This window comes from Marmota marmota, unplaced genomic scaffold (assembly GCF_001458135.2).
Source record: "Marmota marmota marmota unplaced genomic scaffold, marMar, whole genome shotgun sequence".
Lineage (NCBI taxonomy): Eukaryota > Metazoa > Chordata > Mammalia > Rodentia > Sciuridae > Marmota > Marmota marmota.
This window is the reverse complement of record NW_026000000.1, coordinates 3355767-3368337: the sequence shown is the minus strand read 5'-3', so window position 1 is coordinate 3368337 and position 12571 is coordinate 3355767. Positions and strand designations below refer to the sequence as shown.

Genomic DNA, 12571 nt, shown 5'->3' with positions numbered 1-12571 from the left:
AGCACCATGGCTCATGCTTGTAATTCTAGCGGCTCAAGAGGTAACACAAAAGGATTATGAGTTAAAAGCCATCCTCAGCAAAAGCAAGGCACTAAGCAAATCAGTGAGACCCTGTCTCTAAATAAAATACAATATAGGGCTGGGGATGTGGCTCATTGGTTAAGTGCCCCTGAGTTCAATCCATAGTAAGAAAAAGAAAAAGAAAAAAGAAGAGGCCTGGGTTTCAGTGTAGTGTTGCTGCCTGCTGGTTGCTTTAGGCAGTGACCCAGAGGCAAGGACATCATAGAAATCATATGGGGTTGTGCCTCACTTCCCCAAGTACAGAGCCCAGTAAGACTGAAGTTAGCTTTCCAGCACAGTGTGTGTAAAAAGTAGCAATCGTTGAGGTATATTCCTCTGAAAATAGATCTGAGTATGGTTTCTCAAAACATCTGTATTTTAGTGCATAAAAGATCCAAGAGTTTCCTTAACACCAGTGAAGTATAGATATGTTCAGGAGAGTACTAGAAGATGGGAAGAGACTCAAGATGTAGGATGAAAGGATGCTGTCAATAGCAGTGGCAAAACAATGGCATCAGTGGCAGGCCCTAAAGGCATTCAGACTTCCTGTTTCTGGTTCCAACATAAGGAGACTGAACACACTAAAAAACCAACAACTTTTCTTGGATCTTTAAGGAAGGTGAAGACATAGGGGAAAAGGTCAGAGAGAGAGACAGGTGAATACAGGGGGTTGCAGCTTACCTGAGCAGAGGCTCAAGGTAGCAGAAATAAATAGAGAACCAATGCCAAAGTAGGAAAATCTGAATGGTAAGTAATGAACTGCAAGAGACTCAGTGTGCAAAGTCTGAGAGTCAGAAACTCCAGGGGAACCCATTTATATTATATATATATATATAAAATATTTTGTTAAGTCTCACTTCCAAGAGCTTTATAAGCCAAGTGAGCTTGACCAGGTTCTCACCAAGCCAAGACCAGAGCACTTTGTTAACAACAAATTAGCAAGGTTTATCTCAGGGGAACCTAGTTCGCCAGAGCCTAAAACCTGGGGGAAGGGAAATATCCAACTCCACTAATAACCTTTCAATGTGTGAGAAGGAAATAGCTGGCTCTACTCACTCTAGTGCATCTAGTCACTCTAGTCCTGATGTGGGGATAGGGTGGACTTGAGAGTTCCTCTGGCTGATTAACACTTTTCATGTTTGCCCACATCATTGCTGAAAGAATTAAGTGTATCTCTATGCTTTTCCATTGGGAGAGTACATCTGGAAGCTTCTGCCTGGTTTCACGTAGACTTTGTCCTGGGTACACTTTTGCTGAATTTAATCTGTATCCATGTGTTGGAATAAAGGAAACTGTGAACAAAACAAATTTTCTGAGGCCTGTGTGTCCTTATAGTGTCATCATGTCCTAAGAGTATTCTTGGGATCTCCCAACAGAAATCTAAAAGGAAATGACAGAGGCAAGTGACTAGAACAGACCCTTCATAAAAGAGAGAATCCAAAATACCATTAAACTTTTTAAAGATGCTCTACATTTGAAAGCTTTAAAAAGATACAAAAGACAAATACAACATGACGAAATGGCTAAAATTAAATAGCATGTGCCAACTGTTGTATGGGTATGTGAAACAACCAGAAATCTCATATACTGTTTGTGAGAACATAAATTGATGAAGTTAACTTTGGAAAGTTCTTTGAAATTGACTGTTATTGTTTTAAATACATACAACCTATAACCTGCCAATTCTATAACTGAGAATATACTCAACAAACTTGCAGGCAAATGTGTATGAAAATGTACAAGAATGTTTATAACAGCATTATTTTAACAGCAAGAATTGGAAAAACATCAAATATTCACGCACAGTAGCAAATACATACAATAACCTTGATTAGACAGAATGTGAACATAACACCCTATTGGAGAATGTTATAACAACAGACAGAGAAGAGAGAACAATGTGCATTTACTTTAGCTGTGAGTATGTCAATATAAATTTTTGACACACGAACAAATATTCAATATTCTTTAAGATGAACTGTCATTTCTGCTGGGGTCCAGCCCTAGCAGGGTCCAGGGATCCTGAAGGATGAGTGGTGTCAGCGAAAAGATGAGACAGGAGTCGTTTCATTGGAGTAATCTCCAGAGAGAGAGAGCTCTAATGCAGCTTTCTCTGGGTCATCTTTTATTACAATTTTCTCATCATTATAGATTCATAATACGTCATTGATTATACAATTTCAAAACTTTGTCAAGACATAACATTTCCTTTACCATAATTAGGGGTATAGAAAAATGTAACATCAATCTACATTTTTCCAGGATGTGACTTTTTAGTTATCAATCATTAATAAAATGTGTCCCTAATTTACATTTTTTTCAGATTTTCCCAAGATGTACTATTTTCTTATTAACTAATGCCAAACTACGTAACCAGACTCTAAGTCTCCTAACCTATCATTAACCTTTAAGTTTTAAAGTACACCTGCATGAATAGCAAANTGTTTTGAACAACCAACAATAAAAATTAAAAAAAAAGTACACCTGCACTTTTATTTCTAATCTAAAATTCCCATCTAAAAAAGATCCCTTAAATCTTATACTTAAAATATCCTAAAGTTTATGAACCATTCTTAAAACATATCAGAAACCCATATAACTAAAAACTTAAGAATTCTAAACCCAAGAATCTAAATAGAATAATACTTCTAACATTATTCTAAAAATATCTTTTACAAAGCTACTTTAATTAATTCCTAAATTTATTCTCATAAAACTAGTTGAGCTGCTCTCTCAAAGAGTTTCTTTATTTCTCAATCAAGGTGCACTAGTTCTTATATCTTTATAATCTTTCTCAATAAAAAGTAAGTTCTAAACATCAGTCCACTTTCCGCCAATATTAAGTATGCTCATTATAAATCCCTATGTGAAGTAAAAGAGGGTTTATAGAAATGAAAAGAATGTACCCTTATATGTCTTAACTTTCCTAAGTGTATAACATAACTTTCTTTAATCAAGAATGAAACTACATATGGTGGGTTTTGTATAATGAGCACAATGATTAGGTTTTCTAAAAGACCAGAAATATGGGCTTGGGTTCTAGTTGATATAATCAATGTGGTGCCTAAAATTCTCATGACCTTTCAGAGAATGATTGTTGTCCATTATCAGTTTTGTCTTCAATGTGTCAAGATAGTAGAGCAGCCTTCTACTTTGTCCTTGATATGCTGAGGGGTAGTAGAACAGCCTTCAAGGCATGAACTACCTTTTATGTTCTAGCCATCTAAAATTTAATTTGGTTTGGCATTTAACATACTCATGCCTCCAGTCAGGAACATGAGCATGAAAATGAAAAGCCCCAATTACATAAAAAAAGGGTCTCATGGTTTTGGTTTCTCACCAACCAGCATAGCTTTGCCAGCATTCATCCTCACTGTGACCTTGTCAAGACAGTGGGGGAGCGGATTTGCCAGCACTTATTTTCACTGTGACTTTGTCAAGACACTGAGAGGGGGATCGCCTTCACCACATTTCATTATGTAGTATTATTGACAATATTAATAGGATAACTGCCTGAGAAAATTGTTATATTTAAGCTCCTGAAAATCCTCTTGTCCACTGCCTTTCTTCACATCAAGTTTTGAGGGTTCTTTAGCTCCAATATGTCGTATGCAGCCCAACCAATTAGCTAGATACATTCCCATTTTAATAAATCATTCCCTAATAATCACCTCTGAATGTTTTTCATAATAATAATAAAGGTTTTTCTTAGCTTCTTTGTTGATTTATAACACATAAAAAAGTACAAATCCCATGTGGACAGAGCAATAAATTAATACAATGAATCTGTGTACCCACTATCCAGACCAATAAATAAAACACTACTGATACCCAAGAAGCAGGTTATCATTCAACTTTGTCTTCAAAAGGTAACCATGGTCTTGACTCCTAATCTTATAAATTAATATGTTTTTGAAATTTGTATTAAGCAAGTTAGCCATTCTTGGTTTTGCTTCTTTTACTCCCAATTAGGTTTTGTGGAACTATTATGTATTATTGATGTAGCAATGGTTTTTTAATTTTCATTAATGCATACTATATTATATGAATAAGACATATTGGAGCTAAAGAACCCTCAAAGCTTGATGTGAAGAAAGTGGTGGACAAGAGGATTTTCAGGAGCTTAAATATAACAATTTTCTCAGGCAGTTATCCTATTAATATTGTCAATAATGCTACATAATGAAATGACAATTCACCTTAAAGAATATTGAATATTTGTTCATGTGTCAAAAATTTATATTGACATACTCAAAGCTAAAGCAAATGCACATTGTTTCTCTCTTCTCTATATGATGTTATAACTTTCTTCAATAGGGTTTATATTCACCATTCTGTCTAATCAAGATTATTTTTTGCTCATACTTTTACTTTTTCTCCCTGTTTCTCGTAAATGTTTTCATCCATCTTCCATCTTTTCTTTCATCCATTTTCTTGAAATCTCTGTTGGTTAAACACATGCACGCAGTACTGAACTGCTTACTTGAGAATATAGAGACCATTAAGATAAGGAAACCTCTTAGCTTCTTCATTTTCAATGTAGTATCTTTTCACGTTTCCACATCCTTGTTCCACCCACGTTTCTTTTCTCTGAGTAAATGCTGTTCTCATCCCTATTAACTCTAAGACCTCTATCCATGTTCTTCATCTTATTCTCTTTTATTCTAGGATCTCATTCTATTAAATTTACTATTTGTGTTTTGCATCTTCAATCTTTTTTTCTCCTATACAATATTATCTTCTGTCAAAGATGCACTTAGGTTTTCACAGAACTGCTACCTAACTTGTGAGGCCCAGTGCAAAAAGAAAAAAAAAAGCACCCATTGTTCTAAAACTCTTATTTCAATATGGCAATACTAAAGCATTAAAACCAAGAACTGGCTTTTTTAAAATGGGTCAGATCACACCTGGGTGAAGACAATCATCGATATTCATTCACTTAAACATGCAGTTTCATTACTCTCCTTCTGTTCTGCCTTGGTTTATCAAGTACCAGTCTTATAATTTAATTGATCAATTTATCATGTTACTAAATATGTTCAATAAGTTCATTAGTTGTCCTTTCATCTCTCATCTTGCATATAATGAGATTGTTACCATCTCCTTCCTAGCCCACTGCCACCAAACTCAGGTTACATCCTACTGCATTCTGGTTTCCTTTGCATATTCTAAATTCTCATGTCCTTCTCTCTATCCTTAGCACTTTTGTCTGTGTGATTTCTCTAGGTAATTTTATCCATTAATTTGACCTGGATGATCTATCTTTGTAGATGACTTTCTGTACCTTTCAAATCTGAACTCTGAGGCTTATTTACTCATTATTTAAACCAGTTCAGTAACTTTCACTGAACAACTGTCTGTATAATGAACCTTCACTGAGTCCAGCAATGCCTGAAGTCTTTACAGTGTGATGTTAATTAAATAAGTGTTTATATTTTGTAGATACTCACAGGTATATAAGAGTAGACACATATTAATGCAAACCCATTTATGACATATATTCTGATTCCCATCCCTCAAACAGAATGCTGAGGTTTGAGGGTCTTAAAAAATATAATTTGAAAGAGCCATTCTGAAATTAAAAATTAGAAGCTAAGTATGTTCAATTAAAATACACCAGCCATAAACTGGTTAAACATGATAAAACTAACATATTTAATCCTTTGGTTTCCCATTGGAAATTTTCTTCCATGGATTCATTTATCCGTTAGGAAGAAATCTTTGAATATGGGTTTTTGGGTAGTTTTAAATTGACCTAAGTATATTCATATTTGATTCACATTTCTCTAAAGTTATACCTTTCTTCAAGGATGTAATAGGGAACTTTCTTAAGTAACAACTATACTAATTGACCCTGGAATTTAATCATTACAAAATTGGGTTAGTCTACTGAATAGGGATCTGTTACAAAATATTTTAAAATTATCTTGGATAAATAATTATCCCTTTGCCTGATTATGCTTAATCACCCATTCCTATCATTATAAATATACTGATCATAGACTTTGTGGAAATTTCTATTAAAAACCCAGATTATGGAGATTGTTCCACTAGGACATTTCTTTAGGGACAATATCCAGGATTTTTTTTTAACAATAATATAGGTGGTTACAATTATCATTCAACCTGAGGTAATCTCAGACTTAGTATGAGAAATAAGGCTGAAAAAATATTCAGAAATTGGAAGGCATTTTAGCCTTTTTCTAGATCTTAAGAATTGAAAATTGTTTAACTTTTCTCACAGAACACTTCAATAGTCATATTACTCATATGCATTAATTTCTTTTTAATTGGAATTGTTTATTCTTCAAGGCTTTGTATTCTTTTTTAAAATTATGGTAAAATGTCACAAGCTGTCCATGGGCTGTGTGTGGACTATGTTGCACATTGTAGCCTAGTGCGGGGATAAGTTGGGCATTGGGAACTTCCTGTAGCACCCCCCATGGGATTGATCACCTGATGCAGATGAACTTCCCCCTCGAGCTCTGCCAAAGATCCCACAGAGCACCTGAGATGGTGTGGCTTGAGAAGACACCAATCAACCTGCTGACTACTAGACATCATGAAGCAAGACTGTGCCCTTGAAACTGTATCCCTGCCTTTGATGTACCCCCTTAAATAAACCACCAGAGCCATCTTTCCCTTGTCTAGTTCCAGCACCTATGTAGACTAGATCTCTCAGGGGCTTTGCTTTTGTAAACACATTTTTGACTATTTGTGTTTTATTATTCACTAATTATTTGAGACTAAGTTTTAGGGTGGCTTACTTCCTACTAGACAATAAGAAGAACACCCCCCAATGAGACACTGGCCATCACCTCTATTAGTAAAATATATATGACATAATATTTGTGATTTTAACCATCCTCAAGTGTATGATTCAGTGAAACTAAAAATGTAAAATGTTTATTTCATTGATTTCATCTCTGATCTTTATTATTTCCTTTCTTCTTGGTTTTGAAATTGATTTGATTTTGTTTTTTTCAAGGGCCTTGAGATGTATCTCTTGGTTTTTCTTAGTAGAGACAGCTTAGTAGTCATGAGTTCTTTTAGCTTCTGCTTATCTTGGAAGGTTTTTATTTTACCTCTCATTCTGAAGGATAGCTTTGCTGGATATAGTAATCTTGGATGACAGTTTATTCTTAGAATATATCATTCCAAGCCCTTCTAGATTCTAGAGTTTGTGCTGAGAAATGGGCAGTAGTTCTGATTGGCTTGCCTCTAATCTGACCTGAAGTTTTTCTCTTGAGGCTTTTAAAATTCTATCCATGTTCTGAATGCTAGGCATTTTAATTATAAAGAGTCAAAGTGTCATGGAGTGATTCTTTCTTGACCTTGTCTATTTGGGATTCTGTGCTTTCTGTATTTGGATATCTATCTCATTCTCAAGGTTTAGAATTTTTTTTTTTATTATTTCCCTGGCATTTGGTCAGGGTTTCTGTGAGAGTCAGGAGTAGAAAACAGAATTAAAGGATTTTAAAAACTTGCAGGTTGGCCAGAAAATTGTATGTAAAGCTGGGGCTAAGGAAGTTAAAGGAAGTGAAATGATCAGATTATGAGAGTTGTATCCTAATTGATCCACCCTAATTTGAATGGACTGACTGGGTAGTAACTCTAGGCAGGTGGGGCATTGGTGGAGGAGATGCATCACTGGAGGAATGCCCCGGCAGGTGAATCTGTCCTGTGGCTATCTTCCCTCACCTCTCTGATCCCATGCTTTCTGATCCCACCATAAGCTGAACAGGTTTTTCCACTGGGCCCTTCCCCCATGATATACTGCCTCACCTTGGGCCCAGAGCAATGTGGTCAGCCCATCCATAGACTGAGACCTCTGAAATCATGAGCCCCAAATAAACTTTTGCTCCTCTATGTTGTATGTATCAGGTGTTTTGATCATAATGATGAAAGAGCTGACTAAAACACTACATTAACTTAAAAGTCACCCTTATTATGTAATTTTGTCATTTTAGAGTAGTAAAAAATTGATGTCTACTGTAATAGTTCTACAAAGATGATAAAATTTAACCATAAAATGTTTTAAAAGGCCAAAATGGTGTGTGTGTGTGTGTGTGTGTGTGTGTGTGTGAAGTTAACACGATGATCAGGCAGCCTATTCAGTTACCAGGCCAAACGTCTTAAGGGTTTGCCTTTAAGAACGCAATCTACCACCAGGCAAGGTGGCACATGCCTGTAATCCCAGTGACTCAGATGCTGAGGATAGAGGACTGCAAATTCAAAGCCAGCCTCAGCAACTAAACAAGGCCTGAAGCAATTAGCAAGACCACCTTGTCTCAAAACAAAACATGAAAAGGGCTTGGAATGTGGTTCAGTGGTTAAGTGCCCCTGGGTTTAATCCCCAATACCAAAAAACAAAAACAAACAACCCCCGCCCAAATCTACCAAGATCCAGGCAAATGATTGAAACCACCCCCTGGTGGTTGGCCATTCCATCAATAAAGAATATTTTGGGGATATTTTTGGCTGTGGTTTTGAAAGAGTAAGCATAAATACAGAATCTCCTCGTTAGTTGGTATTTTTTCATTTCTCTATTTGAATAGGTTGGGGCTGGAGAAAATTACCATTTAGGGATCTGCTCTAAATTTCTTTCCATTCTCATATGGTACTGCCTCCTTTTTCTATCTGCCCTCCAGGGCTCAACATTAATCTCCAATGGAAGATCAAATATTTTATCTTTAAATAAAGATAAATTCTTATTTTAACCTCCTTTTGAGGATAGAAGATGTAGATTTTTCCAACAATCACTGTCAACAACTGCATATTTGAAAATTGTTTCACACATGGCATATTATTGTATTTTATGCTATCTTATCATGAAGTAAATTTTTACCTAATATTTATTTTAACTCTTTCTTCATGGAAAGTTTCTTTTAAATTTTACTTTCAAAATATCCTAACATAATTTATTACTAATACAAGCAAACATTATTCAATATCTCATATGGATGAGTCACAAGTGTCAAATCTTATCTTGCTTAATCTGTAATTTGATCCCTGATTTGTAAACGTTAGATTTGGACCTATCAATAGTCTATACATATATTATATGTATATAATAACTTTACTGCTACATTAAATTATACATTATTTTTCCCAATATGGTTGTGTAATTTATCTCCAACTAAAGATGATTTCATGCCAAAGCATATCAGATATACCCAAATGTTTGTATGAACTATCAATATTATGCTCTACTGCATTGTCTTTAGCTTCTTTCTTTTTAACCAAAACAGTCAAGAGTGTCTCATTTTACTATAATTGACCCTACATAAAGAAAAGTACACGAAAAATTTCTTTCAATTTTCTCTATTATCTATATGACCTATTTTTGCTTCTCTACTTCTGGTTTCTTCTTGCAATTGCTCCTGGAACTTACTTCATGCAGTGTGTATTCCTGTGGATGGTAGCATTGGTAGGAATTTTCAATGTTAGTTATTTAGTGTTGTTTAAACAGCTATAAAAGCCTCCTGCATATTTCTGTGTCCTAATTCATTTACTAACATTTGGCTCCAGAAGACACCAGTTAAACCTACAGAGTACAAAAGACAATGCATATTGTTGTTAATCCCTTTTTAAATTTTTTATAGCAATTACCTTGTTGAATGTCATTCAGAAATGAATTTATATCTACACATATAATTTTATTGTATTTTATTATATGTACACATATAATTTTATTCTTTCCAAGTTGACATTTTCTGAAAGGCTGGATATTGTGTTAAAACTACCAAGATGAAATTTACAGTGTATTTGCTTTCTGTCTAGGGATTAATTTGAAGATTTATGATAGATTTTTTTACTATATTTCAGCCTGAGAAAGAAACATGAAATACCCAGATTAAAAAGACTATCGTTATGTACAGCAGTAACCATGTCAGTTCCCCATGTCCCCATCTTCCTCTCTTCTGAATCTATTTGATGATAACCAGATGATCAGGCCTATGTGTGCACAGAGGGCTTTTCTTGTGCCTCAGGAGAGAATTATGAGCCTGGTAGTTTATATAAGAGTAGGACAGTTTTTAGCTATAAGCTCTCCTGCTGAGAGGGACAGAAATCCCCTTGGAATACAAATGACTGGCTCCATGACTAGTTTCATTCCTCTCTGAAATATAAATAAAGTCATAAGAAGAGAAAGAGAAAATTTGCTAACACAAAATGAAAGTGTTTGACTTCCAGGGGAAAGTTTTATTGCTTTTTGAATGGGAGCAGATCACTAATCCCCTTTAACTTCTGAGTCTTGTCCTTTAACACAGGTACTAGAGTTCTTTTCCCAGAAAGCCCTAACGTCACAGAAATATAGAATTATTCACTTCCGGTAGTACCTTGAGAACACTGAGTATTCTTGATATAAATCTGACAGGTACAAATATGTAAGGCCAAAGATAAGTTAACTACAATCTCTTGGCACAGCTTTTATATCTGAGAAGCAGATTAATCTTCATCCACTGAGCACTATCCGGCCAAGATACCGAGCTCTATCCCAGGCAGTGCGGATTGTACAGGGCTGTATTATTTTCTAAGGGCATACATGTCATACCTCAGCTATCTTTCAAGCATTTATTCTATAGCCAGAATATTTATAAGTGAAAAAAAGATAAATGTATTTCCCTAAATATAATAATTCTCATGTTTTGTTCCTCAACATCCATATATCATGTGCAGGTGGAATCACTGGTGCTGAGCTAGAAATATCTACAAGAATAGTATGAATGGGGTCAATCAATATATAAGGAATGAGCAGTGGCATCATCATGAAGATACAATAAAATTATGATAAATAATTCAGCTTTAGAGAATCCCTGTCCAGGAAAGTTAATTTCGACTCTAAGCTTTGTTAATGGAGTGGCTCTAGGACTGTGCTCAACACAGAGGGGGCTCTGCAGAGGCCATAGCAGATCTTCATTTTTGACTTTTCATTTCTTCCCCCAGACTATTTTTAGATTTTAAAAACTGGTTTTGGCATAATTTGTCATACTTCATTTTAAATTTATTTTAAATCTGAAACTCATTGCAATTTAAAAATTAAATTTAAAAAGTAATGACATTAGAGTAATGATTACCATCAATTTAATTGTGACAAAGGACTGAAATTGTGTTCAAAGTTTATTCAAATTTCTGAATAAAGAAAAGACTTCTGAAATATAATAAAGTTTCCAAGTGATAAATCAATAATAGAACAGTTTCCTGCTAATATAAGTATTGGAAGGAATATCAGTGGGAAAGATAAATATTACAAAATCAAAAATGGAGACTAAATTTTCAAAACAAATGATTTTATGCTCTGACAAATTTATTGCCAATACTTTCCTGAGTAAACATAGCTGTCATAGGAAACTATCAGAATTGAGAACAGATTTGCATTCCTTATATCTGGCTCTTTCTATTCAATAGAAAATAATAAGATACACCTATGTATTAACTGAAGTTTTGTGAATGAGTTCATCTTGGGCTTACAATTCATGCTCCATCTGTGGTTAGAGTATACATTTGCTTTTTTAAATTCATCAATTGCACAATAATTTGGGGCCCAATTTCATCAGATGCCAGTATGCACAATGGGAATGTAGTAGTTAACAAGAGAGAAAAATTCCTACCCTCACAAAATATACATTATTGTGAAAAGAATATGTAAAAACAAACTATATAAATATGCAGGAATGTACCAGATATTAACAAATACTGCAGAAAAAAAAGCAAAAGAAGAGTAAATGATCGGAGTGATTGACTGGCTATCTGCTTTGGTTGCATGGTCAGAAAGGGATTTTCTGTCCAATCAGAGATCAGAATTTATGCAGAACCTTTACAGAAATCACAAACTTACTGCATTCTAGTTAACAGAATAAAGCTTATTGATGCCAGAAATTAGATGGTCGGGAAGAATAAAGAAAGAAAAGAGCTATTAGATGCAGGCAGGGACTAGCTCATGCAGTTTTTAATTACTCAACATATCATATAGAAATGCTATAATAATAATAATAATAATATATGTATATTATGTAAAATAAAATAATAAATACAATATAATTTATTATCTAGTATTTATTTATATATAATATATACTCTCCATATATTTTTGATGACTTTTTCCTCTACATCTTCACTTGAACAAGTAATTTAATGTTGAAAATTCTTTTATGTCATCTTAGTCCTTTTTGTGTTACTGTAACAAAATATATGAGGCTGGATACATTATAAAGAAAAGAGGCTTATTTAACACACAGTTCTGAAAATTTAAAAGCATGGCACTGGTATCTGCTTGCCTCTGATGAGGGCCTAATGGCAGATGGCTTCACTAATAGCAGGAACGTATGCAGAAGTTATCACATAGTTAAGACAGGAATCAAGAAATAGGTGAGGAGGCCAGCTCACTATCTATCTATTTATCTATCCACCTATCTATCTTTACTTCTCACACACACATGTATATCTATATACAATATATATATATATATATATATATATATATATATATATATATATATATATATATATA

At 34.4% G+C, this 12571-nt stretch overlaps 1 long non-coding RNA gene and 1 pseudogene across 1 annotated transcript; one reads left to right on the top strand and one right to left on the bottom strand.

Moving 5' to 3' along the window:
- Positions 1–12571, top strand: part of LOC107153416 — a 51043-nt pseudogene that overhangs the window by 36550 nt on the left and 1922 nt on the right.
- LOC125618032 lies at positions 2392–2594 on the bottom strand. Its single transcript, XR_007349228.1, has 2 exons — positions 2545–2594; positions 2392–2485 (listed from the first exon to the last, which is right to left on the bottom strand). It is a non-coding gene; the product is annotated as an uncharacterized LOC125618032 (long non-coding RNA).